A 12,063-nucleotide genomic window follows, 5' to 3' on the forward strand; every position below is an offset into this window, starting at 1 on the left:
CTGAAAACATATGCTGCCTTCTGAAAAAACACCACAAGAGTGCTTCAAGTTGGAATTGGCATTGTGTATGGATTACAAAGCACCTATTTGTAGAGGACAACCAAGTCAGAAGTGTTTTTGTGACAGTCTTGGAGGATAAACATCAGCTGCTGCTATAAGGATGCTGTGGAAATGAGCAGATACTGGACGAGGACATAAAAAGGAACCCATAGTGGTGTGGCCAGGTTGCATTTCTAGAAAATAACTTAAGGACAAGGACAGGACTTTTTGAGTAAGTGTCACAGCGATGACAATAAGAACTCTTCAAATGAAAGTTGAACTGAATCCAAATAAGTTAGATCATGGCAGTTAAAGAAATTATACAGAAGATCAATTCCGTGATAAATCTAACGTTGGTCCACTGCACAGTTTTTAAGCTCCACACATTCTCTAACCACAGCATGAACAAATCAGGGATGTAACTTTCTATGTGGTTAAAGCAATGGGAATGATACAGAGAACAAAAACGTACAGCACATTTTGTTTGGTTTTCTCCCATCTTAAATTTTCTACTGAACTTGAAGTAAATAAACATGAGAAAGGGGTGCAGAGTACTCAGCATCTGGTTTCAGAGGAACATTGGCATGAGGTTAATTGATTCAGTATTCCCCAGGCCCAATTTAGGACCAAGAGAGAGAACAAAAATCCGGAGGAGGGACAAACAATGCTTAATTTGGGCCAGTGGTTTCTGATGGTGGCACCAAGACTTATTTTTGAGAGCTGGCACTCTTTTTTTTTCAACATCAGGCATTTACTGTGAGCAGAAGACACATATGGGAAGGATGGCGAAAGAGAAGTACTGAGAAGCGTCTCAAAGGGAGAAAGCAGAAATCTGCAGAAGTGAGCTGAAGAGACAGGGGATGGGTGCAAGTGGCTTAAAGGGCCTCGAGGTGGGTTTAGGATTATGCTGCAGCGGTATTCATTGGTCGCACATTTAACTGCAGCACCTGGGTGCTACAGAGGCGAGCTTTGGGCACTGGCACGTTTTTATTTGCAAATCATGCACTGGGGATAAAGGGTCTCTGCCTACCTGACAGCTGCCTTTGCTAACACCCACCACTCAACCTCCACACAGACACAAAAAGTCAAAAACAGAAAGAGCCCCCAATCCTTAAATATGAAGAAGCATTGTGATCTAGACTCAGGGTCTTTGAAGCCATTAACTGTAAGAAATTGGGTTACTGGTTGAGGGGGTTAACCCCTACTGAAGCAGCAACCACAATCCTTGTCAGGGTGAAGTTAGAAGCAACCCCAAATGAATCTGTGCTCACCCCTCTGGTAGTTTAGCAAAAAACAGTAAGGCTTAATTTAGAGACAATGGGGGTCATTACAACCCTGGCGGACGGTGTTAAAGCAGCGGTAAGACCGCCAACAAGACCGCCAACAGGCTGGCGTTTCTTATTTTGGAATTATGACCATGGCGGTTACCGCCATGGTCATCCGCCGCTTCTCCGTTCTGCCTGCCAGGGCGGAGATGACCCCTGGGCTGGAGACCTGGGTCTCCAGCCCGGCGGCCGTGACAATACCGCCACTGGTATTTTGACCCGGCTTACCGCCGTGGATTTCCAGCGGTAGGAACCGCCATGAAATCCATGGCGGTAAGCATTATCAGTGCCAGAGAATTCCTTCCCTGGCACTGATAGGGGTCTCCCCCACCCCCCACCCCCATCCCGACTCCCTCCCCTATAACCCCCACCACCCCTGCCACCCCCCAAAGGTGGCAGGACCCCCCTCCCCACCCCGACATTACCTTACACATACACACCCGACACGCACACAGGCACCACCAACACACATACACGCACACACACTGACAAACATGCCAACATCCACATATACAGTCAGACACGCACACCCACATTCAAACATACACGCGCGCATCCACACAGACATATCTACAGACATAAACGCACTCATTCCCAAAACACTCACCACCCCCGCAAGCATATACGCACTCACACACCCCCTCTACATATACCCACGCACACCCCCATGCACCCACACAACACACAACTCCCCACCACCCCCCTCCCCTGACGGACGATCGACTTACCTGTTCCGTCGATCCTCCGGGAGGGGACGGGAGCCATGGGGGCAGCTCCGCCGACACCACAGCGCCAACAGAACACCGCCACGCAGAATCACAGGACGTGATTCGCTGGGCGGTGTTCTGTTGGCGTGGTGGTGAAGGTGGAGCAACCTCCACTTCCCCGCCACCTGTCACTATGGCTGTTGGCGGCTCTCCGTTGGAAAAACGACGTAGAGCTCCCAACAGTCATAATACGCCGAGCAGAGCGGTCTTCAACACGGTGGTCCCTCGGCGGTCTTGAGAAAAGACCGCCGAGGTTATAATGACCCCCAATGTGTATTTATGCTGTACTTCAAACAGTAATAAAGTGAAAGACAACACAAGAGACACCCCACACCAAATTAGAAATGTAGAGTAAACTTTAATAAATAAAACAATACCAAATAACTAAAGTAATTTGGTCACACTGAACTGGGACAAAGACGCAAATTCAGGCCGACAGTGATGGAGCACTGGCCCACTCTAGGGATCCAGTTAAGCTCACGGAACAAGAGTAACTTAAATCCTACATGTAGAGCAACACAAAGGGCCTGATTACATTTTTGGAGGAGGTGTTAATCCGTCCCAAATTAGACGGATATACCACCAGCCGTATTACGAGTTCCATAGGATATAATGGTCTCGTAATACGGCTGGTGGTATATCCGTCACTATACCGTCACTTTTGGGACGGATTAACACCTCCTCCAAAGTTGTAATCAGGCCCAAAGTCTTTCTGTTGCGTTGCGCTGGCCAGCGTAGAGAAACGATTGATATGGAGCTAGCAATGTGAGGTTCTGTGCCTAGATGTGTCACGCAGTTTCCTCAATCACCGTCTACTGAAGCTTGAGATGCAAGGTCCAGCATAGTCATTGAGGAAGCTGCTAAGGGTGGCAAAGATTTGTGTAGTGATGCATCAGTGCTGACTCAAGTTGTGTCAGCCTGGACTGATGCAGATATGATTGATCAATAAGTGTCTGAAAGTGAAATGGGGGAAAATAAGATTTATTTCCAAAAAACCTCTCCCACGCTTACCCAGAATTAAAATGGTGAAATTGGAAGTTGTAACTGATAATGCCCTTTACATAAATACAGGATATATAATTTGATTAACATCTCGAATCACAAGGGACATTTGGTTGTAGAAAAAAGAAAAAAATAGGGGAGCAATGAAATGGCCTGAAGTTAAAATGGCGACCAAGTGTGACATCTTACAGAAATATTAAGAGCCTAGGAGTCTGGGTGGACCCTTGGCTCATCATGGATTACCAAGTAAAAAGGATCACTGCAAGTTGCTTCAGTCTGCTTAGACTCTTGAGGAAAGGCTTCAAAGTTCTTCCATTTGCAGCCAAAAGACTCATTGTCCAGGCCCTTATTGTCTCTCGGCTCTTATATGGCAATGCACTGTACTTTAGTTCCCTTAGGTACGTAATCAGAAGACTGTAGGTGGTTCAGAACGCCTCTGCGCAGCTTCTCCTGAATATATCTAGAAACCTATCCTCCAAAGCAGCTATTTCCTCTCTTCATTGGCTCCCCATGGAACAGTTAATAAGGTTCAAAGAACTATGCTGTGTCCACAGATCTTTACATAACTGGGCCCCTCTCACTTGAGGTCACTGACTTCTTTCTATACACCCTCAAGGCAGCTTAGATCTTCATTGGCTGCATTAGCCAGACTTCCTATAGTAAAAAGAGGCAGATGGGGTGGCAGTTCTATGGCCTATCTAGAAGCCAAATTATGGAACTCCCTTCCTCTCAGCCTTCGCCCGACCAGTCAAAAGCTTTCCTTTCATTGACTTCTCAAAACCTTGTTATTCAGAGTATAACCCTTACATCAATCTCTAGAAGTCTGCATCCAGTGCTGGGAGGCCTTCGGGTAGCCATGGGCTCTAAAAATACACATAACATAACATGTATGGGACGATTGTTGGATTTGAAGTACTTGATATGATTAATTGTTTAATTTAATAATAGTTTTAATATAAATATCATATAAATGTCTTCAGGTATGACTGTTTAATAGAAATATATGTAAGTGTGGACAAGTGTTGTTCCTTAAAAAAAACTCTCCTCACACTTACCTGGAATCAAAATGGAGAACTAGAAGTTGTAATCAATAACGCCCATAACATAAATACAGGATTTAAAATTGTGGTAAAGATGAAATATCCATTATCAAATTATGTTTTTAATTGTAGTAATTTGAATTATTTGCCAGCTATTTGTTTATCTTATCCATCAAAAAAAGAAAATAATTTCCCACTTAGGGCTGCCAGTAGTTAAAATGGCGAGATCAGAAACCTGAGACGATATCTGACCATGCTGAGAAAACGTGATAGAAATAGGGCAGAAAACATGATAGCACTAGAAACAACGAGGTAATACATTACATGAGAGACTGCAGAACGCCATTTCACATGTAAGAAGAGAAATAGAGGTACTTCCTCTACCGAGCACTATTGAAGAAAGATTGATATATATTGGAGGGATAGCCATAGGACATATGATGGAGTACGGGGCCAGGTAACTAAAGGGGAGAGGGCCCCCGTTTCTGTCTTGTAGCTCGTGTGTGAGATACAGAACACGAAAGAAACGTATGGCATGAATAAACCGCTGAAGGAGAAACAATTGTAGGAGGCATGACCAATAAAATGTTTGCGATATTTAAACTGAATTTTTTTTTCAGATTGGCAGAAGAGAATAAATGATTTACTATTTAATTGGTGGGGAACTTATAAGTCTCCATTGGGTTTAAAAGGGCTTGAGGTATTAAAATAAACAAATTAAAAGTACAAATAATGAAAATAATTATCTTTATCCTTGCAGAAATAAACAATAACATGGATGGCAGTGAGTAATTCAGAAGTCAAATGGCACCATAACACAATAAATCAGTAAATGTTATTGCATTTTTAAGAGAATGTTACTTCAAGGGCATGATGGCACTTGAAAGGGATTACAGTAAATTATATGATTATCATAAAAAGACTCAGAGACTCGGTGTAGTAAATCCACATAAATATTGCTTCTGTAATAAAGAGGTTCAGTTTGAAATTTAAGGAATGGAAAGATGGTTTGGGATGATGTTTAGCCGTTAAACCTTAGTGCTATATAATATGGGTTGTAATTACAAAACATAGTATTTTTTATTTTTACCGATTCATTGTGTATAAAGTATTTTTTGTCCTGAAGACTTTCCCTCCTTCTCACTGCTATCTTCATTGTCTCTGTCCCCTTTTGTGGTAACTGTTGCTTGCCTTTCTCTAATTTTAACTACTTTCTCCTTGCTCCCATCCTGTTTTTTGGGTGCCTCCTCTTTGACATTTTCTTCTCACTGCTTTATCCTTGACTTTTGCCCCATTTAGTGCATGCCTGCTGCTTGTCTTCCCCTCCTTCTCACTGCTTTATAATTTCTCACAGCCATGATTTGTACGTTCGTCCTTCTTTTCGTGCCCTCCTTTTCACAGCTTTTTCCTTTCTCTCTGCCACACTTTGCTCGTGCCTGCTGCTTCGCTTTCCCTCCTTCGTACTGCTTTCTCCTTGCTCTCATCCTGTTTTCTGATTCCTTCTTGCTTGCTTTTCTTCTTTTTCACTGCTTTCTCCTTGCTCTTAGACCTGTTTTGTGCATGCTTGTTGCTGACCTTTCCCTTGCTCTCACTTCTTATTCCTTGCTCTCAGCCCCATTTTGTGTGTGCCTGCATTCCCTTCTTCTCACTGCTTTCTTCTTGATCTCAGCCCCATTTTGTGATGCATGTTGCTTGCCTTCTCTGGTCCTCACTGCTTCCTCCTTGCTTGAATGCCCCCTCTGTTTTCTTGGGTTCGTGCTCATTGACGGTCTCTCCTTCTCACTGCTTTCTCCTTGCTCTCAGTCCTGTTTTTTGCATGCCTGCTGCTGGCCAGTTTCTCCTTCTCATTGCTTTCTCCTTGCTACCAGCCCCTTTTTTATGCATGCCTGCTGCTTCCCTTTCCCTCTTTGTCACTGCTTTCTCCTTGCTCCAAGCCCAGTTTTGTTATGTGTCTGCTTCTTGCCTTTACCTCCTTCTCATAGCTTGCTCCTTTCTCTCTGTCACATTTTGTTCATGTCTGCTGCTCCCTGATCCCTCCTTCTCACTTCTCCTCGCTTTCAACTAAGTTATGTACTTGACTGCTTCTTGAATTTTATTCCGTTTCACTGCTTTCTTCTTGCTCACAACCCAGCTTTGAGTGTGCATGCTGCTTGCCTTCCCCTTGTTCTCATTGGTTTCTTCTTATTCTCAGCCCTGTTTTGTGCAGTCCTGGTGCTTGCCTTCCCCTCATTCTTACAGCTTTCTACTTGTTCTTACCCCCATTTTGTGTGTCCTTGCTCCTTGACTTTCCCTTCTGCTCAATGATTTTGCCTTCCTGTCAGCCCACGTTTGTGCTGACTGCTGCTTGCTGTTCCCTCCTTCTCACTGCTTACTACTTGCTCTAAACCCTGTTTTGTGCATGCCTGCTGCTTGCTTTTCCCTCCTTCTCATTGCTTTCTCCTTGCCCTCAGCCCCATTTTTTACGTGCCTGAGGCTTGGCCTTTTCTCATTCTCACTGCTTTCTCATTGCTCTCAGCTCATTTTGTCCATGCCTGCTGTTTGCTTTAACTTCATTCTCACTGCTTTTTCTATTCTCTCAGCCCCATTTAGTGAATGCCTGCTGCTTGCCTTTTCCTTCTTTTCTGAGCTTTCTCCTTGCCTCGAGATTTGTTTTGTGTGTGCTTGCTGCTTGCCTTTCACTCATTTGCACTGCTTCCTTGCTCTCAGCAATGTTTTCTGTGTGTCTGCTGCTTGCCTTTCCCTTGTTCTCACCGCTTTCTATTTGCTCTCATCCCCATTAGAGCTTGCCTGTTGCTTGCCTTTATGTTGTTCTCACTACTTTTTCGTTGCTGTCAGACCCATTTGCTGCATGCCTGCTGCTTCCCTTTCCCTTGTTCCCACTTCTTTGATCTTGCTCTAAGGACACTTTTCTGCACGGCTGCCACTTCATTTTCACTCTTTCTCACAGCTCTTTGCTCTCAGCCATGTTTTGTGTATGCCTGCTGTGGAGGCTCGCCTGGCTTATAATGGGTACCTTGCGGTACTTACACCTTGTGCCAGGTCCAGTTATCCCTTATTAGCAGATTAGTAGAGTTCTAGCAGCTTAGGCTGATAGAGGTAGCTATAGCAGAGAAGCTTAGGCTGAACTAGGAGACATGCAAAGCCCCTACTATACCACTTATATCATACAGCGCTATATCACAAGAAAACACAATACTCAGAGCTACTAAAAATAAAGGTACTTTATTTTAGTGACAATATGCCAAAATTATCTCAGAGGATATGCTCCCTTAGGAGGAAAGTAATATACATAAAATATACCCACAAACCAAAATCAGGTAAGTAAAACACTTAGAAAAGTAATGCAAACACTGTAGAACACAATAGAATGCAATAGGAGAAAATAGGCCTAGGGGCAACACAAACCATATACTCCAAAAGTGAAATGCGAACCACGAATGGACACCAGGCCTAGCGTATTGTGTAGAGGGTCGCTGGGAGTGTAAGAAAACACTAAGGGTGTCCAAGATACCCCACCCAAGACCCTGACAAGTAAGAGTAAAGTTACCCTACTACCCCAGAAAGACAGTAAAGACGGGATAGGGGATTCTGCAAAGGCAACAACTGACTGCAAAGCACTGAAGATGGATTCCTGGACCTGAGGACCTGCAAAGAAAGGGGTCCAAGTGCAGGAGTCACATAAGTGTCCAGGGGGGGCAGGAGCCCACTAAACCCTGGATGAAGGTGCAAAAGGGCTGCCTCCGGGTAGAAGAAGCTGATGATTCTGCAACAACGGAAGGCTCCAGGAACTTCTGCTTTGGTCAGAAGATGCCCCACGTGCGTGCTGGAGGACGCAGAGTTGTTTCCACACAGAAAGACCGCAAACAACTCTTGGTAGCTGCAAGAGTTGTGATTGAGAATTTTGTGTGCTGCCACGGCCCAGGAAGGACCAGGATGTCACTCCTTGGAGGAGGAGACAGAGAGGGTGCTCAGCAACAGAGAGAGCCCATGCAGAAGCAGGCAGCACCCACAGAACCTGAACAGGCATTCAGAAGATCTGAGCACGGTGGTTGTCTCAGCACAACAAAAGAGGGTCCCACGAAGTCGAAGGTCAACACAGCGAGTTGGGCAATGCAGGGCGGAGTGCTGGGGACCTGGGCTGTGCTGTGCATGAAGGAAGACTTGCCAAAGTGCGCAGAAGCAATAGCAGCTGCAGATCACACAGTACAAAGGATTACTGTCTGGCGTGGGGAGGCAATGACTTGCCGCCACCAAATTTGGACAGAAGGACCACTGGACTGTTGGGGTCTCTTGGATCTAGCTCCTGTGTTCCAGGGACCACGCTCGTCAAGATAAGAAGGGACCCAGAGGACCGGTGATGCAGAAGTTTGGTGCCTGCGTTAGCAGGGGGGAGATTCTGTTGACCCACAGGAGAATTCTTCTTGGCTTCCAGTGCAGGGTGAAGGCAGACGGCCTTCAGAGCGTGCACCACGAGGAAACAGTAGAGAAATCCGGCAGTATGAGGCGCTACAATGTTGCTGGTAGTCTTCTTGATACTTTGTTGCAATTTTGCAGGTGTCCTGGAGCAGTCAGCGGTAAAACTTGAAGAGAGTTGAAGAAAGAAGTGCAGAGAAACTCTGGTGAGCTCTTGCATTCGTTATCTGAAGAGGAACCCACAGGAGAGACCCTAAATAGCCCTCAGAGGAGGATTGGCTACCTAACCAGGTAAGAGCCTATCAGGAGGGGTCTCTGACGTCACCTGCTGGCACTGGCCACTCAGAGGTCTCCATTGTGCCCTCACACCTCTGCAGTCAAGATGTCAGAGGTCTGGGATACACTGGAGGAGCTCTGGGCACCACCCCTGGGGTGGTGATGGACAGGGGAGTGGTCACTCCCCTTTCCTTTGTCCAGTTTCAATCAATCAATCAATCAATCAAGGATTCATAGAGCACACAAATCACCCGTTAGCGTCTCAAGACTCTGGGGGCGGGGGCTACTGGTCGAAGAGCCATGTCTTGAGGCATTTCCTGAATGTCAAGAGGTCTTGGGTCTGGCGAAGGTGGAGCGGTAGGGAGTCCCAGGTCTTGGCGGCTATGTGAGAGAAGGATCTTCCTCCGGCCGTGGTGCAGCGGATGCGGGGGATGGAGGCGAGGGCGAGGCTGGGGGAGCGTAGTTTGCGGTGGGGGTGTGGAAGGTGAGTCTGTCGTTGAGGTAGGCTGGGCCTGTGCTGTGGAGGGCCTTGTGTGCGTGGATGAGGAGGTTGAAGGTGATCCTCTTTGACACTGGTATCCAGTGAAGGTCTCTGAGGTGGGGGAAATGAGGTCACGGGGTGGGATATCCAGAATGAGGCGGGCGGATGCGTTCTGGATTTTTTGCAGTTTAGTTAGGAGTTTTGTTGTTATTCCTGCATATAGGGTGTTTCCATAGTCCAATCGGCTGCTGACCAGGGTGTGGGTGACAGTTTTCCTGGTTTCAACAGGAATCCACTTGAAGATTTTGCGGAGCATGCAGAGAGTGTTGTAGCAGGAAGAGGAGATGGCATTGACCTGCTGAGTCATGCTGAGTGTGGAGTCCAAGATGAAGCCTAGGTTGCGTGTGTGGGTGGTGGGTGAGGGCGCTGTTCCTTGGGAGGTGGGCCACCAGGAATCATTCCAAGTTGAAGGGTTTGGTGCCAAAGATTAGGATTTCTGTCTTGTCTGTGTTTAACTTGAGGTGGCTTGATTCCCTCCAGCTGGCGATGGCGTGAAGTCCATTGTGGAGGTTGTTCTTTGTAGTTGTAGGGTCTTTCGTGAGGGAGAGGATGAGCTGAGTGTCATCTGTGTAGGAAACTATGTTGATGAGGTGGGTTTGTGCGATGTTGGCGAGGGGGGCCATGTAAACGTTGAAGAGCTTGGGCTGAGCGAAGATCCTTGGGGAACTCCACAGATGATTTTGGAAGCTTCTGACAGGAACGGTGGGAGGCAGACTCTCTGGGTTCTGCCTGAGAGAAATTACGAGATCCAGTCAAGTGCCTTGTCGCGGATTCCAGCGTTGTGTAGGCATGTGCGGAGAGTATGATGACATACCGTGTCGAAAGCTGAGGAGAGGTCCAGGAGGATGAGTGCTGCTGTTTCTCCTTCGTCGAGCATGGTCCTAATGTCGTCTGTGGCAGCAATGAGTGCAGTCTCAGTGCTGTGGTTTCTGCGGAATCCGGATTGGGAGGTGTCGAGTACCTTGCTGTCTTCCAGGAACCGGGATAGTTGGCTGTTTACATTTTTTTCGATGACCTTGGCTGGGAAGGGGAGGAGGGAGATCGGCCAGTAGTTCTTGGGGTCGTCTGGGTCTGCCTTTGGTTTCTTTAGCAGGGCGTTGATTTCTGCATGCTTCCATCTTTCTGGGAAGGTGGCTGACTCGAAGGAGCTGTTGATGGTTCTGCAGAGGAGGGGGGCGATGATGATGTTTGCCTTATTGAAGATATGGTGTGGGCAGGAGTCCGATGGTGATCCGGAGTGGATGGAGGCCATGGTGGTGGCGGTTTCCTCTATGTTGACGGGGGTCCAGGTGTGGATGAGGTTGGTGTTGCTTGGAGCGTTGGGTTCTTGGGTGTTTGTAGTCAGCTGGTGGGTCTGGGGTTTGAAGCTATTGTGGATTTCTTCTATCTTTTGACGGAAGTGGGTCGCCAGTGAGTTGCAGAACTCCTGTGATGGCATGGGTTCGTTGGAGCAGGTCCTGGGGGTGGAGAGCTCATTGACGATGCCGAAGAGCTCTTTACTGTTGTGAGTGTTGGCGTTGATGCGGTTTTTGAAGTGGGTCCTTTTGGTGGTGTGGATCAGTTGGTGATGCTTGCATAGGGCATCCTTGAAAGCAATGTGGTTCAAGTTGGTACGGTCAAGGAGCCAGGTTTTTTCCATTCTGCGACATAGCCGTTTGGATTCCTGTAGTTCTGGGGTGAACCAGCTGGCCTTGATTCTGTGGGAGGTGTTTTTTTTTTTTTTTGAGCGGTGAGAGGGTGTTGGCACAATCTTCTATCCAGCGATGCAGGTTGGTGGTGGCTATGTTGGGGTCTGGGGTCTCAGGGGGTGGGGCCCGGGTGAGAGTGGAGATCAGTTGATCCGTTGATATTTTGCACCAGTTGCGTTGGGGGGGTTGTGTGCGGTGGTGGTGAGTGACTTGTTTTTGGTAGGAGAAGTAGATGCAGCGGTGGTCTGTCCAACTGAGTTCGGTGGTGTGGCTGAAAGAGACGTGGTTGCTGGTTGAGAAGATGGGGTCGAGTGTGTGGCCTGCGGAGCGGGTGGGTGTAGTGACGAGTTGCTTGAGGCCGAAGTTGGTGAGGTTGTCGATTAGGTTGGTGGTGTTGGTATCGTTGTTATTTTCTAGGTGGAAGTTTACGTCACCAAGGAGGATGTAGTCTGTTGAGGCGAGGGCTTGGGAGCTGATAGCATCGGCGATGTCATCTCAGAACTGCGGTCTGGGTCCAGAGGGTCTGTAGACTAGTGTTCCTCTGAGTGTGTTGTTGGCGTTGATGTGGATTTTGAAGTGGAGGTGCTCAGCGGAGTTATTGGTGTTGTGGGAGTTGGTGGAGACTCTTATGGTGTTTTTGTGGACTAAGGCGATTCCTCCTCCTGGTCTGTTGATTTGGGCTATTTTGGTGATCTTGTAGTTTTCTGGTATGGCTATGGCTACATCTGGTTCTGAGGCCGAATTCATCCAGGTTTCGGTGAGGAATGCGACTTCAGGCGAGTATGTGGTCAGGAGGTCCCAGAGTTCAATTGCATGTTTGTGGATGGAGCGGGTGTTAACTAGGATGCATCTTAGGCTGTTGTCTGTTCTGATTTGGAGTTTGGAGGTTAGATTGCAGGTGAAATTGCAGGCTTTGCAGGAGAAGGGTCCTTTGGTGCACGTCGGTGTGGACTGGAAGCAGATGGAGGAGCG

General features: G+C 47.2%; 1 long non-coding RNA gene across 1 annotated transcript in view; it reads right to left on the reverse strand.

Moving 5' to 3' along the window:
* LOC138246446 (uncharacterized) overlaps window positions 1-12,063 on the reverse strand; it is a 126,388-nt gene that overhangs the window by 82,842 nt on the left and 31,483 nt on the right. The window lies entirely within an intron of this gene.

The sequence above is a fragment of the Pleurodeles waltl genome, chromosome 7 (genome assembly GCF_031143425.1).
Source record: "Pleurodeles waltl isolate 20211129_DDA chromosome 7, aPleWal1.hap1.20221129, whole genome shotgun sequence".
NCBI lineage: Eukaryota > Metazoa > Chordata > Amphibia > Caudata > Salamandridae > Pleurodeles > Pleurodeles waltl.